Source organism: Salmo trutta, chromosome 40, assembly GCF_901001165.1.
Source record: "Salmo trutta chromosome 40, fSalTru1.1, whole genome shotgun sequence".
Taxonomy (NCBI): domain Eukaryota; kingdom Metazoa; phylum Chordata; class Actinopteri; order Salmoniformes; family Salmonidae; genus Salmo; species Salmo trutta.
Window position 1 is genome coordinate 23,846,376 of NC_042996.1, and position 14,111 is coordinate 23,860,486.

The following is a 14,111-nucleotide window of genomic DNA, read 5'->3' on the forward strand; positions in this document are numbered from 1 at the left end:
TACTCATTGATCTAGACAATGGAGCCCCTTCTGAGTTACTCTCTCTCTCTCTTCTCCCCCCTCCCTCTCTTCTCCCTCCTCACAGCTCAGTGGTTTTGTCTCCTTTGTTCAGCGGAGTGAGACAGGGATGTGTATCACTGCTCACAGCATCTTTCTCTCTACTCAGCATGGAGATATTAATATATTTCGCTAAACGCTTTAGCTATACTACGCTGACCTCACAACCCCACTTGTAAGGACTAAATTCTCTATCTGTCAGCCTCATCCACGCGTGGTCTGGGTATGAAAAACGTCCCTAGGTGTCCTGTCTAGGGCACTGTCCAGCAGGGTCGGGGTCAATTTCTGAAGACTGGCAATTCTATTCAGTAAATTCATGAAGTAAACAGAAAATCTGGACATTTCCATGGCTTCCTTGGTTGATGCTGACAGGATGAAAAGGCACAGAAATGATGGGGTTCAGAAGTGACAGCGACCCTGAGGAACATATTTCTGAGGAGAAGTGATGGTTGTCGGATAATTGGTTTGACATACGAATGAAATGAAATTCACCAATGACAAAGGAGTTTAGCGAACAACCAAACGCGATGCAAACAAACAAACACAATTGTCTATCGCACAATGATAGACAAGGACAGACATCAGAAACAGAGACAGATATGGAGAGTGACAATTTATTTATTTATTTTTCGCTGAAAAAGATTTACAGTATTTCATTATTGCATATGAGGATATTTTGGGGACTTAAATATTTCATTCGAGTTCTACACTCCATTCCGTAAACAGACCACCACCAGTGCAAAAAGGACATGCTCTGCAGGTATTAACATCAAACCACCGCAAGCAAAGTGCAAATGGAAAACGACAGCAATTTCCACCAACAAAGTGAGGACTGGCAGTGAAGAGAGGGTGAAAGAGAGAGAGAGAGAATGGGAGAGCAAGAGTGAGATAGGGAGGAAGGAACAGAAGAGTGGTAGAGAGTCAGTCAGTGGACAACATTTGAGGGAGATGATTGTCAACACTTTTCTGAGTGTATAATACTCTTGTGGGGTAATTGAGGTGGAAAAGAATCATATCCAGAAACATAATAACATAACTATAATCTCTTTGATTGAAAAAATAAAGGTTATCACAAAAAATATACACAGAGTGTTATATTTAACATGGTTCCAATGTCTATAAATTACAAATTTTTCAGTGTTAAATGACTCCTTTGTATTTCCAACTATGCCTTGCCTTCCGAGTGAATTGTTAAGTTACCTGCCATGACAGTATTTGTTTGTGAGAGAGACATGGTTATTGCAGTCATTCATTTGCGGTCCTGTTGCATTCACCAAGTGAGATCCTAAGTGAATTTTTTAAATAAATTCTTTAAGACAATACATATTTCATAAGGCCTTATTTTGAGGTCCTGGGTTTACCCTTACTCAGTGGCTGTGTGTTAACAGACCATATCAGACCTGAAAGTCACATTATGCTGGCTTGCAAAGAAATGTGTAATTCCTATCGGATTCCAGCCAGGGTGGGTATATGCAACAACTTGAATTTCTATTCACCAGTAACCTGCATTCCGAATGACTATCATGGTAAGATGGACCGATAACTGACACTTCCTAAAGCATCTAAACTGGAACAACAATTTCAGTAACGGGTGCAATAATTCCAACTAACAGATTGGTTTAGTTCATAAAAACGCATATTATTTACATTTGTATTGCATTTTAATAAATCAATCAATGTACATGCAAAAACGTAGATATTGAAGCAAAATATTTTAGAACGCAACCTGCAATAGAACATTCTGGGAAATATGATAATGATGGACACGGATTTGGTCAACTCTGGTTATTACCATAAACACTGTGGTTCTTTTACACAACACTGGGGTTCTTTTACACCCGGTAACACTGAGCAATTTGCTGTAACTGTGAAATGAATATGTAATGCCACGAGAATGAGAAATAGCTCTGAGTGAAAACAAATCCTCATCCTTGAATATAGAACACACTGAAGAATAAAACATATTCCAATCCCATTTTAAATCACAATGAAATAGCCCAAATAATAAATGTATGTTTGTCTCCCCCAGTCATCAGTTCCTGGTGAGGATTTTAGTCTAGGATGATATTGTTGTGCCACTGTCTGCTTTGCTTCCAGCCCCAGGCCTTTTCTAATGTGCCTTGTCATTAAGAAGATACAGACAAACAGCAGCAGGAGAAATTACACTCCAACAGAGACAATGAACTGACAAACTGTGCACATCACCACTCTATGGATAATATGCACCTATATAGAAACACATCAACATGTATATTTATTTTAGCTGCATAAAACAGAATTACAGGGTAAACCAGTAACGGATTGTTTTAGGATGTTTTTATCATATGGAGGCCATTGCTTACATTATGTTTAAGGTTTGATCATGCTGAAGGTATATGGAGGTTCAGTAAATATAAATGTTAAAGAAGACATATTTCCGCCACATCTGTGGTTTCCAATGTTTTCCCCGCTCAATGTTTTGTCATGCACGGCTGAGGCAAAATAACAAAAATAAAGATGTGTATATATAGGCCTATTGTAGGCTATGCACTATGGAATGTGAACCCAACTTGAGGCTTCTAGAACATTGCTACAAGCAGTACAATTCTCAATTCCATTTTCTATCAAATCAAGAATGAAAACTGATCCCCTCCCAGCATCGCTGCCTGTCCATCCATGAAGAGCCTATAGTATGTCAGCTCCACTGTCGAGAATGAGCTCATTATATAGGTGGAACCCTTTCAAGCCCCTTCCTAACCCTCACCACCTAAGGTTCATGATGGGCGGTTCATGTCAATCATCTTCTCTTGGCTCACTGAGTGGCTTCTGAAAAGGCCTGGTGAAATACAGACTACTCCTCAACCCTCTGCTATCCAGGCGTGTGTGTCCACAGAGAGCTAGCAGTGCCAGGTTGCATAAGAAGCAGAAATATGTTTCTCTCCGCAGACCATATGGTATTGTGAACTGATGTCATGTTCATGGTTGTGTAGTGTATGGAAATTATCTAAATTAATAAAATTGGCTGGCAAATGAGTGATATTTGAACTGCATCAGAAGTCAAAGTTTCTCTCTTGAGTTGTATTAGAATGAAAGAGTTGTGTACAGATTGAGGAACATTTGGCAAAATTGAAAAGATTTAGAGTTTCTTAAAAAAAATTTGGGAAACATTGAGGATACATTTAAGGTACATCTGTTACTATTTTGGAAAAAGTTCACGACGAGCGACAGTAGTTGAAGTAAAGTGCTGTATATTCCATAAATTACAGCTAATCCTCTTTGGCTAGCATCTATAGTTAAACAGAATTTGCTTTTAAGCAGAATCAGGGAGAAAATGTTTTCTGAGTTCTGTCAGTTCCTTTTCAAAATAGGCCCATAAAACTCTAGAAACACATGTTGCTTAAAATTAAATAAATAACATGTCAACCTAAATAACAAAATGTTACAAACATTTCAGAGATGATTCTCCTATACACTGCGTGCGCAATTATTAGGCAAGTGAGTATTCTGATCTTATCATTATTTCTATTCACATTTTCGAACTCCAAACCATCATTTTCAGGTGATATGTATTTGTGCAATGAGGGAGGGTGTGGCGAAAGTGAATAACACCTTATATCAAGGTGTGCATAATTGTTAGGCAGCCTCATTACCTCAGGTGAAATGGGCCAAAAAAGAGATTTAACTGACACTGAAAAGCCAGAAATGTAAAATGCCTTTCAGACGGATGCGAGACTCTTTAAATAGCTAAACTATTGAGGCGTGACCACTGGAACACGTTCGCAACGTTTTGTTGCGAATAGTCAACTGAGGTGCAAAAAACGAAAGGGGAAGAAAAGGCGCAAATTAACTGCAAAAGCCTTGAGAAGAATTAAATGTCAAACTACCAGGAACCCATTATCCTCCAGTGCCACCATATTCCAGAACTGCAACCTACCTGGAGTGTTCAAAAGAACAAGGTGTCAAGTGCTCAGAGACATGGCCAAGGTCAAGAAGACTGAAACAAGACCACCACTGAAAAAGATTCACAAGTTGAAGTGTCAAGATTGGGCAAAGAAATACCTGAAGACAGATTTTTCAAAGGTTTTATGTACAGATGAAATGAAAGTGACTCTTGATGGACCAAATGGATGGGCCCGTGGCTGGATCAGTAATGGACACAGGGCACCACTTTGAGTCAGGTGCCAGCAAGGTGAAGGAGGGGTACTGGTATGGGCTGCTATCATTGAGGATGAGGTAGTTGGACCTTTTCTGGTTGGAAGAAGTCCTCAGCATTCTAGAAGGCCATGATCTTTATGCAGGACAATGCTCCATCACATGCATCCAAGTACTCCACTGCTTGGCTAGCCAGCAAGGGCCTCAAAGATGCCTGAATAACGACCTGGCCCCCTTTCTCACCTGACTAAAATCCTATTGAGAACTTGCGGGCCCTTCTCAAACGTGAGATTTACAGTGAGGGAAGACAATACACCTCTTTGAACAGCATTTGGGAGGCTGTGGTTGCTGCTTCAGCGAAAATTGATCATGAACAGATCAAGAAACTGACAGACTCCATGGATGGAAGGCTCATGGCAGTTCTTGAAAATAAGGGTGGCTATATTGGTCACTGAATATTTTTGAAAGGCCAAAAATGTTATAGAATTGTTATTTTGTGTTACTTATGTTACACTTACTCGAAAAATTGAGAATCAACAAGTGAGTTGAGAGAAATTATTTTTGTAATTTACTTGCCTAATAATTCTGCACAATGGAATAATGGAAGCCCCTCTCAAAACCCCCAGTAGTGCTTCTGCACTAAAATCTCTGATACCCAAAAACGTCTCTGCTGCTGCCACAACTTCTGGGGTTTCCTTTCCATCTGTAAGGTACAATTAATGAAAATAGCAGTTAATACCAAGAGGCCAACAATGGTTGCAATTTCAGTTTAATCCACCAGAAAATAAAGAACAAATAACAACAATTATATACATTTAAAAAAGGTATAAACTTTGTAAATGATATCATAAATAGGACTAATTGAAGAAATACCTCAAAAAATGGAAGAGGCAACTGGAAGAACTTTTCTGTCGGCCCTGCATTAAAGACCAAAATTGGTTAAAGAAAATTATCACAATTAAAAACGTATATCAGTTTCATTTAAGGACAAAAAAATGGATAGCTCTGCCATATAATTTGCTAAATAGTTGGAAAGAGATTTTTGACCGATTCCATGGCACATGGTTCATGAACTGATGCACAAAACAAATTTAAATGATTATACTAAATTCTTGCAACCAATAGAATGTTATATACAGTAACAGTCAAAAGTTTGGACACACCTACTCATTCAAGGATTTTTCTTTACTTTTACTATTTTCTACATTGTAGAATAAGTGTTAAACAAATAAAAATATATTTTCTATTTGAGATTCTTCAACTTTGCACACTCTCAACCAGCTTCATGAGGAATTATTTTCCAAAATGTCTTGATGCAGTTCCCACATATGCTGAGAACTTGTTGGCTGCTTTTCCTTCACTCTGCGGTCCAACTCCTCCCAAACTCTGCTTCTTGGTCAAATAGCACTTACACAGCCTGGCGGTGTGTTCTGGGTCATTGTCCAGTTGAGAAACAATTGATAATCCCAGCAAGCGAAAACCAGATTGGACGGCATGTTGCTGCAGAATGCTATGGTAGCCATGCTGGTTAAGTGTGCCTTGAATTCTAAATAAATCACAGACAGTGTCACCAGCAAAGCACCCCCACACCATCACACCTCCTCCTCCATGCTTCTCGGTGGGAACCACAAATGCAAATATCATCCGTTCACCTACTCTGCATCTCACAAAGACACAGCGATTGGAACCAAAATCTCAAATTTAGACTCATCAGAGCAAATATCCATTGCTCGTGTTTCTTGGCCCAAATTTCAATAAGCATTTCTTAACGGCTGGCCATGCCTTCCTCCTGGCTACTCCAACCCCGGCCAACAGCTACGCCCCCCCACCCCCCGCAGCTCTTCACCCAAGCCTCCCCAGTTTCTCCTTCACCCAAATCCAGATTGCAGATGTTCTGAAAGAGCTGCAAAGCCTGGACCCGTACAAATCAGCTGGGCTAGACAATCTGGACCCTCTCTTCCTAAAACTTTCCACCACCATTGTTGCAACCCCTATTACCAGCCTGTTCAACCTCTCTTTCGTATCGTCCGAGATCCCTAAAAATTGGAAATCTGCTGCGGTCATCCCCCTCTTCAAAGGGGGTGACACCCTAGACCTAAACTGTTACAGACCTATTTCCATCCTGCCCTGCCTATCTAAAGTCTTCGAAAGCCAAGTATATAAACAGATCACTGACCATTTCGAATCCCACCGTACGTTCTTCGCTGTGCAATCCGGTTTCCGAGCTGGTCACGGGTGCACCTCAGCCATGCTCAAGGTACCTAACTATATCATAACCGCCATCGATAAAAGACAGTACTGTGCAGCCGTCTTCATCGACCTGGCCAAGGCTTTCGACTCTGTCAATCACCATATTCTTATCGGCAGACTCAATAGCCTTGGTTTTTCTAATGACTGCCTCGCCTGGTTCACCAACTACTTTGCAGACAGAGTTCAGTGTGTCAAATCGGAGGGCATGTTGTCTGGACCTCTGGCAGCCTCTATGGGGGTACCACAGGGTTCAATTCTCGGGCCGACTCTTTTCTCTGTATGATGTTGCTCTTGCTGCGGGCGACTCCCTGATCCACCTCTATGCAGACGACACCATTCTGTATACTTCTGGCCCTTCCTTGGACACTGTGCTAACAAACCTCCAAACGAGCTTCAATGCCATACAACACTCCTTCCGTGGCCTCCAACTGCTCTTAAATGCTAGCAAAACCAAATGCATGCTTTTCAACTGTCCGCTGCCCGCACCTGCCCACCCGACTAGCATCACCACCCTGGACGGTTCCAACCTAGAATATGTGGACAACTATAAATACCTAGATGTCTGGTTAGACTGTAATCTCTCCTTCCAGACTCATATTAAACATCTCCAATCCAAAATCAAATCTAGATTCGGCTTTCTATTTCGCAACAAAGCCTCCTTCACTCACGCCGCCAAACTTATCCTAGTAAAACTGACTATCCTACTGATCCTCGACTTCGGTGATGTCATCTACAAAATAGCTTCCATTACTCTACTCAGCAAACTGGATGCAGTCTATCACAGTGCCATCCGTTTTGTTACCAAATCACCTTATACCACCCACCACTATGACCTGTATGCTGTAGTCGGCTGGCCCTCGCTACATATTCGTCGCCAGACCCACTGGCTCCAAGGTCATCTATAAGTCTATGTTAGGTAAAGCTTTGCCTTATCTCATTTCACTGGTCATGTTAACAACACCCACCCGTAGCACACGTTCCATCAGGTATATCTCACTGATCATCCCCAAAGCCAACACCTCATTTGGCCGCCTTTCCTTGCAGTTCTCTGCTGGCAGTGACTGCAACGAATTACAAAAATCGCTGAAGTTGGAGACTTTTATCTCCCTCACCAACTTTAAACATCAGCTACCTGAGCTGCTAACCGGTCCCTGCAGCTGTACATGGTCCATCTGTAAATAGCCCACCCAATCTACCTACCTCATCCCCATACTGTTTTTATTTTATTTACTTTTTTGCTCTTTTGCACACCAGTATTTCTACTTGCACTTCATCATATGCTCATTTATCACTCCAGTGTTAATCTGCTAAATTGTAATTATTCGCTCCTATGGCTTATTTATTGCTTACCTCCTCATGCCTTTTGCACACACTGTATATAGACTATTTTTTTCCTACTGTGTCATTGACTTGGTTTTTGTGTTACTGGCTTGTTTACTGTTTACTCCATTCGGCTCGCGCTCCCGAGGGAGTATGATGGTACGGCTGCCAGATGCTAGGGGTTCCTACTCCAGCTGGAACTCTACCTGTCCACCCGGCTCCTTCAGGATGTGAGAGCGTGTCCGCCCTCGTCTCCTGCCTCTCAGGCAAAGCCCTGGAGTGGGCCAACGCCGAATGGAGTGAAGGAGACACGGCGTTGGACCATTACGCAGAGTTTTCAACCCACCGCCTGAGCGGCGGGTGAACGTCTGTTCCACCTGAGGCAGGGGACGAGGAGCGCGCAGGATTTCACTTTGGACTTCCGGACCCTGGCCGCCAGCGCAGGATGGAACGACAAGGCCTTGATCGATCACTACCGGTGCAGTCTGCGCGAGGACGTCCGTCAGGAGTTGGCCTGCCGAGACACCACCCTCACGCTGGACCAGCTGGTGGACCTGTCCATCCGGCTGGACAACCTGCTGGCCACCCGCAGATGTCCGGATTGGGGCCTGTCAGTTACATGCCCCAGCACCTCCGCTCCGACGCCCATGGAGCTGGGAGGTGCTGCGCTTAGGGCATCCGGAGGAGGGGCCATTCCCTGCAACATCTGTGGCCGCAGAGGGCACACTGCTGGTCATTGCTGGGGGGGTTCCTCAGGGATTCGAGGCAGCATGCAGGGCACTATCGTGTCACCCCCAGGATGAGTCGGCACCAGGCTCTCCCAGAGCCCCCTGTTGCTCACATGTATGTGTTTATTAAATTTCCTGAGTTTTCCCCGCATTCCCAGCATAAGGTGCTCATAGATTCAGGTGCAGCTGGGAATTTTATTGATCGTTCATTTGCCCATAGTTTAGGAATCCCCCTTGTTCCTATGGATATGCCCTTCCCTGTACATGCCCTAGATAGTCGACCATTAGGGTCAGGGCTGATTAGAGAGGCCACCGCTCCACTAGACATGGTTATGCAGGAGGGTCACAAGGAGAGAATCAGTCTCTTCCTTATTGATTCTCCTGCGTTTCCCCATTGTGCTGGGCTTACCCTGGTTGACCTGTCATGACCCCACTATTTTGTGGCAACAGAGGGCTCTCAAGGGGTGGTCACGAAAGTGCTCAGGGAGGTGTGTAGGGGTTTCCATCGGTGCGACTATGGTGGAAAGTCCAGACCAGGTCTCCACCGTGCGCATCCCCTCAGAATATGCCAATTTGTCTCTCACCTTCTGTAAGAAGAAGGCGACTCAATTACCACCACATTGACGGGGAGATTGTGCGATAAATCTCCTTGTAAATACAGCATTTCCCAGGAGTCACGTGTATCCCCTGTCGCAAGCGGAGACGGAGGCTATGGAGACATATGTCTCTGAATCTCTGGGGCAGGGATACATTTGGCCCTCCACTTCACCTGCCTCCTCGTTTCTTTTTTGTGAAGAAGAAGGATGGAGGTCTGGTCCCGTGTATTGACTATTGGGGTATCAATCAGATCACTGTGAGGTACAGCTACCCGCTGCCTCTCATCGCCAGTGTGATCGAGTCAATGCACAGGGCGCGCTTCTTCACAAAATTGGATCTCAGGAGCGCTTACAACCTGGTGCGTATCCGGGAGGGGGACGAGTGGAAGACGGCATTTAGTACCACCCCAGGGCACTATGACTACCTCGTCATGCCGTGCGGGTTGATGAATGCTCCATCAGTCTTCCAGGCCTTTGTTGACAAGGTTTTCCGGGACCTGCACGGGCAGAGTGTGGTGGTGTATATCGACGACATTCTGATATACTCCACTACACGCGCCAAGCATGTGTCCCTGGTGCGCAGGGTGCTTGGTCAACTGTTGAAGCATGACCTGTACGTCAAGGCTGAAAAATGTCTGTTCTTCCAACAGTCCATCTCCTTCCTAGGGTACCGCATTTCCACGTCAGGGGTGGAGATGGAGAGTGACTGCATTTCAGCCGTGCGTAATTGGCCGACTCCCACCACGGTAAAGGAAGTGCAGCGGTTCCTAGGGTTTGCCCACTACTACCGGAGGTTTATCCGGGGATTTGGTCAGGTAGCGCTCACATTACCTCACTGCTGAAGGGGGGACCGGTGTGACTGCAGTGGTCGGCTGAGGCGGACTGGGCTTTTGGTCACCTGAGGGCTCTGTTTACCTCGGCTCCCGTGCTGGCTCATCTGGATCCCTCTTTGGCGTTCAGAGTGGAGGTGGACGCGTCCGAGGCTGGCTTAGGAGCCGTGCTCTCTCAGCACTCGGGTACGACACCGAAACTCTGCCCCTGTGCCTTCTTTTCGAAGAAGCTCAGCCCGGCGGAGCAAAACTATGATGTGGGGGACCTGGAGCTGTTGGCTGTCGTCAAGGCTATGAAGGCGTTGAGACATTGGCTTGAAGGGGCGAAACACCCTATTCTCATCTGGACTGACCAACACAATCTTATATCTGGGCGGTGAGGAGACTGAACCTTCGCCAGGCAAGGTGGGCCATGTTTTTTACCCGTTTTGTGTTCACCCTGTCCTACCAACCAGGTTCCCAGAACACTAAGGCAGACGCACTGTCCCGGATGTATGACACAGAGGAGCGGTCCATGGATCACACACACATACTCCCGGCCTCTTGCCTGGTGGCACCGGCAGTGTGGGAGCTGGACGCGGACATCGAGCGGGCATTACGTACAAAGCCCACTCCTCTCCAGTGTCCAGGTGGGCGTCTGTACGTTCCGTCTGCTGTCCGCGACTGGTTGATCTATTGGGCCCACTCGTCACCCTCCACTGGTCATTCTGGCATCGGTCGGACAGTGCGCTGTCTTAGTGGGAAGTACTGGTGGTCCACCTTGGCCAAGGACTTGAGGGTTTATGTTTCCTCCTGCTTGGTGTGCGCCCAGTGCAAGGCTCCAAGGCACCTGCCCAGAGGGAAGTTACAACCCATACCCGTTCCACAACGGCCGTGGTCGAACCTGTCGGTGGACTTCCTGATGGATCTTCCTCCCTCACAGGGCAATACCACGAGCCTGGTCTTTGTGGATTGGTTTTCTAAGTCCTGCCGTCTCCTCCCTTTGCCCGGTCTCCCTACGGCTCTACAGACTGCGGAGGCCCTGTTCACTAACGTCTTCCGGCACTACGGGGTGCTTGAGGACATAGTCTCTGATCGGGGTCCCCAGTTCACGTCCAGGGTATAGAGGGCGTTCATGGAATGTCTGGGGGTCTCGGTCAGCCTCACCTCAGGTTTTCACCCCGAGAGTAACGGACAGGTGGAGAGAGTAAACCAGGATGTGGGTAGGTTTCTGCGGTCATATTGCCAGGACTGGCCGGGGGAGTGGGCGGCGTTCATCCCCTGTGCAGAGATGGCCCAAAACTCACTCCGCCACTCCTCCACTAACCTCTCCCCCTTCCAGTGCGTACTGGGGTATCAGCCGGTTCTGGCACCTTGGCATCAGAGCCAGATCGAGGCTCCTGCGGTGGACGAATGGTTTAAGTGCTCGGAGGAGACCTGGGATGCCTCTCATTTGCACCTGCAACGGGTCGTGAGGCGGCAGAACGCGAGCGCCAACCGCCACCGCAGTGAGGCCCCGGTGTTCGCACAGGGGGACCGGGTCTGGCTCTCAACCCAAAACCTGCCCCTCCGCCTACCCTGCCGGAAGCTGGGCCCACGGTTTATGGGGCCATTCAAAGTCCTGAGGAGACTGAATGAGGTATGCTACAGGTTACAGCTTCCTCCAGATTACCGTATTAATCCCTCGTTCCATGTGTCTCTCCTCAGGCCGGTGGTGGCTGGTCCACTCCAGGAGTCTGAGGTGCGGGAGGTTCCTCCGCCCCCTCTGGACATCGAAGGGGCCCTAGCGTATGCTGTTCGAGCCATCCTGGACTCGAGGCGTCGGGCGAGGGGTCTTCAGTACCTTGTGGAGTACGAGGGGTACGGTCCGAAGGAGAGATGCTGGATGCCGGTGGAGGACAACTTGGACCCTTCGTTGCTGCAGGAGTTCCACCGTCTCCATCCGGATCGCCCTGCGCCTCGTCCTCCGGGTCATCCCAGAGGTCGGTGTCGGCGTACTGCTGGAGCCGCGCGTCAAAGGGGAGGGGGGTACTGTCATGACTTCCGCCGAAGTCGGTCCCTCTCCATGTTCGGGCAGCGTTCGGTGGTCGACGTCACCGGCCTTCTAGCCATCGCCGATCCGCTTTTCATTTTCCATTTGTTTTGTCCTTGTCTTACAATGGTGAGGGACCGACTTTAGTTTCAATCCCCCAATTACTTGTTCATTATTTAACCTTCTGTTCCCCCATGTTTGTTTGTGAGTGATTGTTTATTGTATTGCGGTCATTAATTATGGCCTTGTATTTATTGACCACGATTGAGTCATGGTCAGATTTGCCAAACAGAGGGCGGGGGAGGGCCTTGTATGCATCGTGGAAGTTGGAGTAGCATTGGTCGAGTGTGTTACTTGCTTGTGTACTACAATCGATATGCTGATAGAATTTAGGAAGCCTTTTTCTAAGATTTGCTTTGTTAATTAAAATCTCCAGCTACAATACAATGTCTATGTTCAATTTAGAATAGAAAAGTTATTAATAAACATATTAGGCCTATTTAGTCAATCTTGTTTCAAAATTTTGAAACGAAATACAATGGTTCATTGGATCAGTTTAAAACTTTGCACACTCACTGCTGCCATCTAATGGCCAAAATGTATATTGCACCTGGGCTGGAATAATACATTATGGCCTTTGTCTTGCATTTCAAAGATGATGGTTAAAAAAAATACAAAAGAACGGTTGGTTTTTTCTTTGTATTATCTTTTACCAGATCTATTGTGTTATTCTCCTACATTCCTTTCACTTTTCCACAAACTGCAAAGTGTTTCCTTTCAAATGGTACCAAGAATATGCATATCCTTGCTTCAGGGCCTGAGCTACAGGCAGTTAGATTTGAGTATGTCATTTCAGGTGGAAATTGAGAAAAAGGGGCGGATGTTAAGTTAGGGACTGGACATTAGCGAATAATATACTCGGAAGTGGTCGGCGGTGTGTGCGCATCCGAAGCCTCACTATAAGACCACTCCGGCACCCTCTCCTCTGACGCCGTTGTTTTGGGTCGGCCTCTGGAATAAGTTCAAATGCCCTGGGAGGTGCAGACAAAGGATCTTCTTTGGGAAAGTCGTATTCCTGGTTATAGTGCTGGTTGTGCTGGTAAGTTGATGTCTCTCTGATATCCAATAGTTCTTCCCGGCTGTATGTAATAACATTTAAGATTTCTGCGCTAAGAATATAAAAAGAAATACATAAACAAAATACTGCACAGTTTCCTAACGACTTGACGCGAAGCCATCTCTATCGGTGCCATTTTACATGATGATACCTGCTCGACATCCTGGCTCAGGGCAGACATTGAACAACTTATCAATGACTATGTATTTTGGATCTTGCACACACTCTTCGATAGTATATCATGGCTCGCACTGTGATGATTGTGATTCTGAGCTCTCAGGTTCAAACAGCGAGTTATGGTCTTCACTGATCTCACTCTCACTCTACGTCAGCTCCATCTGTGGCGTATAGGGGCAGGACTCGGTTTTGTGCTGATGGTCGTGAGTGCAATCTAGCTGGGCCCTGAGCTCTTTATTGATAGTCCCGGTGGATGACTTCTTCACCACAGCACAGGAACACTCTGGCACCCAGGGGTCAGGTTGCCATGCTGTACTAATCATTCTTTCCTGTTGGTACAAAACAATTAAGGCATCTATTAGGCTGTAGTTATATTCAAGAATCACTGTATATACTGTATATTGTCCATTTTATATCCAAAATGGCCTCAAGGATGACAGATTGTATCTTGAAATAAACAATAGCCTTAGAAATAACATGGATTAGCATGTACCTCCTCTGCCGCCTCCTACACAGTCTCCTCCTAGTTGAAATAATTTTTTAGGGATGATGTCATCCTGAAAACAAACAAATGTTTTAAGACAACGGAACATAAATATATTTAACATTTTAAGATGTAACCTTAATTTAACTAGGCAAGTCAGTTAAGAACAAATTCTTACATACAATGACGTCCTACACTGACCAAACCCAGATGATGCTGGGCCAATTGTGCTCCACCCTATGGGACTCCCAATCATGGCCGGTTGTGATACAGCCTGGATTTGAACCAGGGTGTCTGTAGTGACGCCCCTAGCACTGAGATGCAGTGCCTTAGACTGCTGCGCCACTCGGTAGCCCAATTCATCAGTTGGCGTTAGCATACAAAACAGGTAGCTTGTTGTGTAAACAAAC